Below are 10,006 nucleotides of genomic sequence, written 5' to 3'. Positions count from 1 at the left end.
ACACCTCTCTAAATAGTGATCCTGATGAGTATTCCAAATATTTTTTAAAAATCACAGATATATTCACCAAACAAACAGATGAGACAGGTTTACTTATGCAACACAATTCATATACAGTAATTTAAAGAGGATTAAATCCTGAGGAAATCTGTAAAAACAGTAAAAAACATGAATATCAGTTAAAAAATATTTTAAATGAGTAACTGATCAATAATAGCACTCGTGTAAGACTTTCAGCTGTGCACTGAGCTACAATGTACAGTATTTAAATATGCTTTTGGGCTTTTTTAATGCTTGTAATTCAAAATCATTTTCAAGTCCTTTGTAAATTCAGTGACACAAGTGTCATTTAGGAAATCAAGTATGAACGTTTGACAGGTTTTCCTCTTGTATTGTGAGCTCCCAGAGCCTGATTTCTGGAGCTTTCTTGATCCTATTTACACAATTCTGAGAAAATAGTCTTACAAAAAACTTCCTCCTAAGTTGAAGACTAAATCAAATAAAAACTCTCCAATAGTAATAATGGACAGAAGAAAGTACCATCTTCTTCAGTTTTTACACAACAAAACACTACAAGTTATAAATAGTTGAAACCATTGAGAGACGTTCATCCAACACAGAGTCCTTGTAAAAATGCATGCTTTGTGTCATAAAGGATGTTATGTTTTTGTACTTCCACGATAGAATTTGTGCTGCGCATGGCAAAAAAAGGACAGCGGTGCTGTCCGCGGCGTTAACGTCCATGTGGGCACGTCACCTTAGAAATAAAACAGAATTCTGTAGAGTTTCAGTTTGATATTGTATATGAGGTTTTTTTATTTTTTCATCTTGAAACACGGAAATTTTGCCCTGAATTTGACACGACCACGCCTGGAAATAGAACCCACGCGTAACACTTGAGTTGTGGAGGGACAAATGTCAGACAAAAACATTTGTGTCAACGTAACAGATACACAACAAAACAGAGACACAATGCAGACGGAGCAGTGGAACTCAGGCTGAAGTGTAGCTACACGACAGCTTTCCTACTCTGTGGAGAAACAGCAGAGGGGACACCAAACAACTGGGCAGGTTGCAGAATCGCGCCCCTACAACCACTAAACAGGAAGTACCTGCATCCAGATACACAAACTGTGGCAAAATGGTTGAAAAAATGAGTCCAATGAGCCAAAACCACAGAACTCCGGTTACGGCCATGATGGTCCTGAAAGCTCTCAGCTTTGATTGATTGATCTGTTTCTTTTCTCCACTCCCTTCTCCTGGTCCTGAACCAATCAGAGCACAGAGAACAGAGATGCTACACAAAGATGCTACAATTGTGTAGACAATAACAAGGGACAACAGTGTGTTATTTATGTAGAGGAATGTTCCATGAAACAGTTGCTGTACTAGTTGTAGACTAATCAGCATAAAACAGACCATCCAAACACAGCCGATGCTGACGTTCCTGATCCAGACCCCGCGGGCGTTTCTCAGACCTCTGTAGGTTATGGGATGGACCACAGCCAGGTACTGCTCTACACAGGTCAACATATGGAAAAACAACTCCCCATAGAAGGTGAAACTAAAAGCAATGTATCCAAACAAGACTGTTTCCTTCTTATCCGTGTAAATGGCGTAAAAGTAGCAGACCAGCCCCGGTCCTAAGAACATCTCTATGGCAGCAAGGTGGTAAGCAAACACGTCACAGTGGCTTTCTGCTTTGAAGGAGCACCGCTGCCACCATTGCTGGGTACCGAGAAGGAGGATGTAGGTGGAAAAGGGGAGGATGAGGAGGCCTTTAAATGCATTGAAGGCAGTGTAGACGTTGGAGCAGTGGAAGAGCAGAGGGTCAGTGGAGTTGGATGAGAGGTTCAGAGGCATGTTGTTGGTTTATCTGAATGGAAACAGAAGCACAGAGGATTAAAACTTCAGGCTTCATTCATTTTCCCTTTTATCTACCTTTCACACAATCAACTGTAACTTCCTCTTATTTCTTCTATCAGAACTAAATTAAAATAAAAAAAAATTGATGCAAAAGCAGCACACAGTACTTTTCAAAATAAAAGCAAAGTGATTGATGTACTTGATGTGGAAATGTTGAGCAACAACAGGGCTTGTGGGTTTTTTTTCTTCCATGTTTTATGAATAAAGACATGTAAGTTTACACTTTTTAATCCATATTCACAACTAACAACTTGCATTAAACCAAGCTTATTAATGCAGACTATTATTTTTGTTGACCATCCACCAATAAAGGGGAGCTGAAAGCCATTTAGATGAGCAGTGTCACAAGAACAGGCAGAACCAAGAACCAAACAACACTTCACACTGAGCTTCACTCAGTGCAGAGCTTAAGTTTGCTGTGGTTGATTGAATGAATGAGAGTCAGGTGTGCGGCATCCAGGAAGTGTGTGCTGGGGTTGCTGGGAGCTGTAGTGTATCTAGAACTCTGGAGACAGTTCCTGCTGGTGACCAGAGGGGGAGACAGAGGACTGACTTCTGACAAGCAGAAAGAGAATCCAAGTAATTGACTTATAAAAAGAGACATGGGACCCCAGGTCAGTTTATGTAATCGTGTTTAAAGACCCACTCCAATGAAAATGGCGTTTTTGGTGAAAGAAAATTAGGATTGAAATAGCATTTCTGAGTATTTCTGTATTAAAATCATTGTGAATCAGGAGCAGATTTAAAACTGTAGTATAAAAAAGATTTTGTGACGTAGAAAATGTGCTGGATGGGCCACAAGCTCCCTGCTGGGCGGGGCAGGGTCGCTCCCTGGAAATGGTACTGCCCACATCTCAGAGGTGAATTTCTGATGAACTCCTGCCGCTCTGCAGAAACTATGTCCCAGAAAACGACGCAGGTTTTGGGTTTTGGTTAAAAACTGCATAATGATAATTAAACGACCACTGGGAACACTTTGAAAATAGATCATAAGATGATGATATATGGGTCTCTTTAGATAAAAGCTAAATGTGAATGTAATGATGACAGAACGTTAAAGCAAAACTGTAAAATCATCAAATTATACTTTAACCCACTGACGATAAATTATCCTCATTTGACCTCTCTTTTAGTCTTTGTGACCTTCACCACATCAAGATATGAAAAAATCTGAACTTCAAAGTTTGATTTTTAATTTACTGAAAGATTCAAACGTACCTACCGTTTACAAGTTTCTTTTCTTGACAGTCTTTGTTCTCCTGTCTTTACAGCCGCTCGTTCCAAATGCACAGTGCTGCTGTGGTAGCACGGCCGTCACTCTGACACGCCCTGGACGGCTTTTTCCATTATGGATAACGCTTTTCACACCAGTGTGGGCTGACCATGGTGTGATGAAGGTCAGGAATACTGCTTTTTATTATGACATTTCATTAAGGACTCCAGCTCCAAATGTCAACACCAGAAATAAGACATAAAGAAAATACCTCGTTGAATACAAGAAAGTAACACAAAATGCAGCGGTTTAAAAAGGCGTCCATACCAACACCTCCAGAATGGGGTCCAGTAAGGAAAAGTGCTGATGTTGGTGATGTTAGAATGGAACTGAGGTCTGATCAATAAAATAGAATCATTTACAAAGCATTGGAATAAAAAGACAAAAACTAATGTCAAACGTCTGTATCTAAAAGTTTTTCAACAAAGTAGAAAGTTTCTCTAAAATGATGCCAGGTTTGACATCAACATTCAAATAAACCATTTTTTATAAATGTATGAGTTCAAAGAGCTTTCAAACGGCTGCATGGATGGGAAGTTGATTGAAAAGTTATCAAAATTCAAAGTGATAGGTATGCAAAAAGGCAGTGCAGCCTGGAGCACGTTAACACACTGAGTCCATCATAATCCACATCTGAGCTGAACATTTGCATTTCTCAACCTGAGCTCTGAGACGGATCAGAAAAGAGGTGAGTGCTTTTTATTCCTCCTCTGGTCTTTGAGATGGTACGATTGTTCTGTCAACTATTGATGTTCCCAAAAGGTCTGAGGGAAATACACTTCAACCTGATCATCTGTTAGCTATAATTCTCTAAACAAGTGTACTGGGGTTTATTTGGATACCTGGGCTGCTTTGGTTGGAAACAGACTTTCTTCTTCTGGCAATAGACGATATCTCAGGACACAATTTGATCTGTTAAGTCGAAGTGGACTCAGGATTCCCACAGGCCTTGTAGCAGGACTTAGTGGGCTCTATTACATCCCCCCCCCCCCCCCCCCCCCCTCATCAAAGGCTGGTTTCTTGTGTTTGGAAGCTGTGAAAGTTCCCCTTAAAGCCTGTTTGCTTCAGAGGCTCTTCAAGCCGCTGGACAGTGGGACAAATCCAACAAAAATAAAACAACACAAAATAAAATGGAGCAGCTGAGTCAAAAAAAGCAAATGTATCTAAAGGGATGGGTAACATTTAGGTTTTCTCTGGTGCCAGACTGGGACTTTTGAAACTATTCCAGTTCCTGAATGGTGCTTGAACAATAAGAAAACATTTCCATTTTTTCCAGAAACATTGAAGTGTGATGAAGGAGGGGGAAGGAGGTGAAAGAGAGGACATGAATGTGTCTTAGATGTTTTATCTCCTAATTTCTGACAGTTTGCACTGCAGGGCTGCATCTCCCTTTTCACAAAAACATATTTTGTCACTCATCGCCATGACAACAGTATTTTTTTTAGACTGTTGTACGCATCACTCTGATCCATCAGGTCGCTGAATTCAAATCGTTGGCTGTGAAGTACTGACAAACATTTACTGACTTTGTCTTTGGCATTGTTAAGCTCCGCCCACCCTAATGGACTCACCCATTCTCACATGAGCCCGCCCACATAGGCAAATCCAAGTGATTGACATAGCACTAAAACAAAGGACCAGAATTAAGCATCAAAATGAAGAACAAACAAATACCCCTAAATGAAGCCTTGAAATACACTTTTTTAAACACGGTACCTGTAGTTCTGTACACGTTGGTATCTGTACCAACTTGTGATGAACTGTGGTTGCTTACATGATAGTCAAAGGACAAAGACTGGGTTACTTCCTGGTCTGAGGAAACTTTAAACCCCTCCAATATCAGCAGTGGTGAGATTTATGTTCCACAAGTTTGCTTCCGTAACAGTTTAAAAAAAAACAAATGTCAACAGCTTCCAGAAGAAAACAAACTTCTCACCTTAAGGGCTCTAAGAAACCTGGCAACCATTGACAACCATTCAAATCTAACACAGGTGTGGTTTCAATCTGTGGCTGCCTGTCTTGTTCCACCCTCTGGTCAGGTCTGTCCCTGATCCAGCGGTCTCATTATGATGCAGGCTGTTGATCTCATTTGTTTTTCGGCCCAACAGATCATTCATGCTCCTTTAAGGGAGAGGTGGTAGACGGCCACTTCAGCAGAAGGTCTGAAGGCTCCTGGTCAAAACATTTTCAAAGATTAACTCTTTTCTTTTTCTTTGTTTTTTTTTAACCAAGAACAAAATATAGCCACTTTTTCTCTTCATCCTGATATCTGTTGTTTCTTTTTATTTCAGCAATGGATGCAGTAAATTCATCGGTGAACTCCTCCTCCGTCTCTGGTTCTGATCCAGACCTTTTTAGTTCCAACATCTTCAATGCTGTCAGCATTATCAGAGCCATCCTTCTCCTGCCTCTCAGCACCTTGGTTCTCTACCTGGGTTTCCTCCGATGGCGTCCCCGGCGCTCCTTCCAGTCTGCCAGCCCTTCAGACATTCTGACCTACAACCTTGCAGTCATGGAGCTGTTCTGGTTCTTTGCTTATCTCTGCAGTGTCTTTGGTTTAGTCTATAATGTTGTGTTTCTGAAAGTGGTAGGAGTGTTTACATATGTCGCCTTCTACGGAGAGATGCTGTTCAATGTCCTCATCTGTGTGGAGTGGTACTTGGCTGTCGTTCACCCCATCACCTACATGCGAGTGCGTAACGCCCGGGGGTCCCGGATACGAAACCTGAGCATCACCTGCACCTGGCTGACCTCCTTTGGGCTCATTGTCAGAAACTTCTTTGTAGTACCTAAGGTAGTACCCTATCTGTACCACAGCATCACCATGTTCAGCCTTTCAAGCGTCTGCATCATTGTCACTGTGTTCTGCAGCATCTCAGTCCTCTGTGTTCTCATTCGCTCACCGCCAGGGGAGGGAGGCGGGGCTGACCAGTCAAAGCAGAGAGCTTTCCACACCATCGCTGTGATAACGTTTGTGTTCTGGCTTTGGTTCGTGGGGATGCTCACATCCAATATTATTTTACAGGCAAACGTTATAAGCATAAATGATGCTATTAATGTTATGCTCATCATGGGCTTCTTTAACCTGCCCTCCAGTGTGGCGGCCCCTCTGATGTTTCTTTGCAGAGCAGAAAAACTGCGCTGCAGAAGCATCTCAGACAGTAGATCCAATCAGCCTGAAAAGGCTGAACTTAACTAAAGCCATGGGCTGCATTGTATGACCCTCAGAGGTTACCTGCCCCCATCTCCCTGGCTTAGCAGACCTGCAGAACTGCAGAACTGGCTTAGCAGCTGCTTCTTTCCATTCAGTGGTTCACTGTTCCTCTTCTGCCTCTGCCACCCTGGTCAGAGCTGCACTTGACATATTCATGAAAAAATTTACTTTTCTGTTTGGTTTTATCTCCATAGAAACTATTTAAATCTTTGGTCGCCTGTGAGTGACAAACAGGTCATTGTAATTTTTAGAAGAATTTGCAAAAGTAAATTTTCCGATTTCCTTGGCGACAATGGTTTGTTAACCACGCCCACATTGCAAATATGATATCATATGTCATACTATTTTGTTCACCTCGACGCAGGCTTTGTGTGTTCAATTTTCACAACATTTCAGTATAAATAGAAATTGAGTAACAGGGGAATGCGACGTTTGTGAGCTCGCCACACTAACACTTAAAATACTGCAAACTTTACAAGCAACATTCTTTCCCAAGTAGCTTCCTGTTGATGCTCGAGGAGTTGGAGGAGGATCCATTGAAACCCTCGGGGGAGTTTAAATTTGTAGAGGGTGGATATTTTCAAAATAATTTTATTTATTTTTTTTTTTTTTTTAATTTATTTTTTTTTTTATTTTTTTTTTTTTAACTTGTCCTGTCCAACAGCTAGGCAGACAGATGAGAGCTGAGGGCCTCTTGGGTTGGACATATTTTACTTTAACAAGAGGGGTTATTAATCTTCAGACAAACCAAAGGTATGTCTGAATAAACCCCTTTTGTAATTGAGGCCAAAATTTATTAATTTCAAACATGTCTGAAAATCTTTGGTGTTGGACCGGACGGAAAAGGAAAGAGGGGAAGAAGAAAGAGGGACGTTAGAGAGAGGGGGGGTAGGGGGTGATAATAGGAGGGGAAGGGGGATAAGACCATGAAGCAGCATAAAGCAACAAGTTTACTGGTTGTTAATCATTATGGTAAGGTTCAAATGTAAAAAAAAAACAAAAAAAAAAAAAAAAAAGGGCGGAGCCTGTCCACACACACACTCAAATGTTATAAACACACCTGTTAGTTGCAAAAATGTCCACCTGTCGACATGTACACAAAACAGATAGTGTTCACACGCATACTTATGCCTTAAAACCAACTAGTGTGAAATATTTCAGTCATTCAGTCTGTTGAGCTGACACCTGTGCTCAGGTGAGTGTTTATGTTCTTCTAAAATGGATGGTGGAACGTGAAAAGAAGGAGGGAGAGTGCCCAGCCATCCCCACCCCAAGACCCCCACCGCACCAGCAGCGGCAGCCGGATTCCCCCCAACACCACACGGGAACCGGCAGGGAACAACCGCCGCCCGGGCGACCAAGCCCGCCACCCAGGCCAGGGCCAGCAGGGCCGCCGCAAGGCCCCCAGAGCCAGAGAGCAGGGAGGCACGGAGGGAAAGAGGGCGCCGCCCCAGCCCAACCAGGAGAGCAGCCCCCCCGCCGCGCCGGGAGAACCCAACGCAGGGCCCCACCGGAGAAGGACGCCCACAGCCCCAGACGAGCACCCCACCACCACCCAGGAGTTCCGGGCATCCCCCCGCCCCAACCCCAGGTACGGGCCAGGACCCCCCAAGGGAGACCCACTCCGCACTCCAGGCAGCCATCCGCCCGGCCAACGGTTGGTCCAGGGAGGAGCGAGGCAGGGGCCCGCCGCCCCCGCCCAGGAGGGGGGAACCCCGGGGAAAAAAGAGGGCCCACAAGGGGTGTTGTAAATATGGCCCGACCAGGCTCGGCCACAGTTGGAAATTTGGCGGGGCCCAGCACTCAGGAGCAAGGACCAGAACCCACCCCCCAGGGACACGAACACCCCCGGCTCAGATGTAATGTGAACCCCCCCACCGCGCGGAGAGAGCACCGCCGGGCCCAGGAAGCCAGCACCCCGGGGACACAGCCGCCGTTGCAAAGGGGCCCGTACCCCCCACCAGGGAAGAGGCAGGGGACAGATGGTCCTAGGTCCCACCTTCCTTGCAAAATGTGTGTGCGTGTATGTGTGTTTGAGAGAGTGTGTGTGTGCATGTGTGTGTGTTTATGTTGGGATGTATATATTGAGGGGGGAGGGGTGTGTGTACTAAGGGGGGTGCGGTTAAAATTGGCGGGTAGGGCACTAAGGGGACGTCTCCTGATTACTCACAGTGACGTCCCCTCACCCTCCCCACCAAGGGGCCCTAAATGTCTAAGGTGCGGTTAAAATTGGCGGGTAGGGTGCTAGGAGGACATCCGCTGCTTGCTGGCAGTGATGTCCAAGCACCCCCCCTACCAAGGGCCCTACATGTCTAAGGTGCAAATAAAACCGAAAGAGGGGGGGCCCACTCCATACGGCAACCACAGGAGGGGGGTCACTGCCTAGTAAACCCCCCCCCCCAAGGCTCATCGCAGGCTAAGCCCCCCACCCCCTCACCCTATTATGAGGTTATATGAGGAAGGGGGTAAGTTGGGGACAGATGATAGACTGTCCCCCGGTGGTCAAACAGCCGTCCCCCGCCCCCCCCCCCCCCAGCAAGGGGGCCAGGCCCACCCAGCCCCGGGGCCCCACCCCCGGAGGCGCAGACACCCCAGGCCCAGCACCACCACCCCCACACAGAGAGAGGGGAGCCAGAAAGCGCCGGCCCCCCCCGGAGCAAGCCCAGGCCCCCACCCCCAAAACGAAATAAACAAATAATTATTTTGAATTATTAATTATTCAAAATAATTTTAGATGGCGGCCTCTTTCCAAAAGTCTATGAAACTTTGGTCGTGGTTGTAGACTCGACCATCTGGCATGTGCGTACAATTTTGTGAAAATCGCTAAAGAAAATTCAAAAGTATTAAAAAAATCCATAATACCCAAATTTTACATTTTGGCAAAAAATGGTCACAAAGCCAAAGGTCCTGTGGCCATCCCATAATAAAACTTCCTTTGGATATCTCTGACAAGTGTGTTTGGATTTCATTAGTGGATTTTCAAATATTGTTTGGTCCCCATAAGAGATCTTGGCTCCATTCATTTATTTTTTTGACATCTCCTCCTGCTGTGATGTCATCATTTTGGGCGGGGTTATTGTTCACTACACCCAAAATGTTTTCACTGGATACTAAGAACATGCAAAGTTTTTGAGTATGCTGCAGTAGTGACATTTTTGCTCAAATGTACATTAAAAAAAAGGAATTGTGAAAACAATCTGGTCCTTCAGTTCAGGTACGGAATAATCTACACAACAATCTCTAAAACTAGTTAAGTGTTTTTTCTTATTCATTTATTATAATTCATTATTATTGTCTTATGTAGTTCAATCAGCATTTTTGCAGTTTTACATTTTAGAGAGTATTCCCAGTCAAAAAACTGTTTACGCTTTGAAGAAAAAGTACTAGTTTTCGTGTACAATCATAACAAACCGTATGTTTGAAATGTGTTCACATTTGCTAACAATGGATAACTGAGTTCTGTGATCAACATTTGTTTTTATCATACAGGCATTTTTTGTTCAGCGTTTTCTTTTTGTCCTTACTGTTAGAATTCAGAAACAGATGACATTAGATTGAAAGCAATATTAAACCTTAGGAAAGGTAACTATCTG

At 44.0% G+C, this 10,006-nt stretch overlaps 1 long non-coding RNA gene across 1 annotated transcript; it reads right to left on the bottom strand.

Moving 5' to 3' along the window:
• Positions 1–791: 791 nt before the first annotated feature.
• LOC144987257 (uncharacterized) lies at positions 792–2,918 on the bottom strand. Its single transcript, XR_013651130.1, has 2 exons — positions 2,066–2,918; positions 792–1,876 (listed from the first exon to the last, which is right to left on the bottom strand). It is a non-coding gene; the product is annotated as an uncharacterized LOC144987257 (long non-coding RNA).
• Between the last annotated feature and the right edge of the window lie 7,088 nt (positions 2,919–10,006).

Source organism: Oryzias latipes, chromosome 18, assembly GCF_053564925.1.
Source record: "Oryzias latipes strain Hd-rR chromosome 18, Olatipes_Hd-rR_3.1".
Classification (NCBI taxonomy): Eukaryota; Metazoa; Chordata; class Actinopteri; order Beloniformes; family Adrianichthyidae; genus Oryzias; species Oryzias latipes.
Note: the sequence above shows the minus strand (reverse complement) of the source record. Positions and strands in the feature narration are given on the sequence as shown.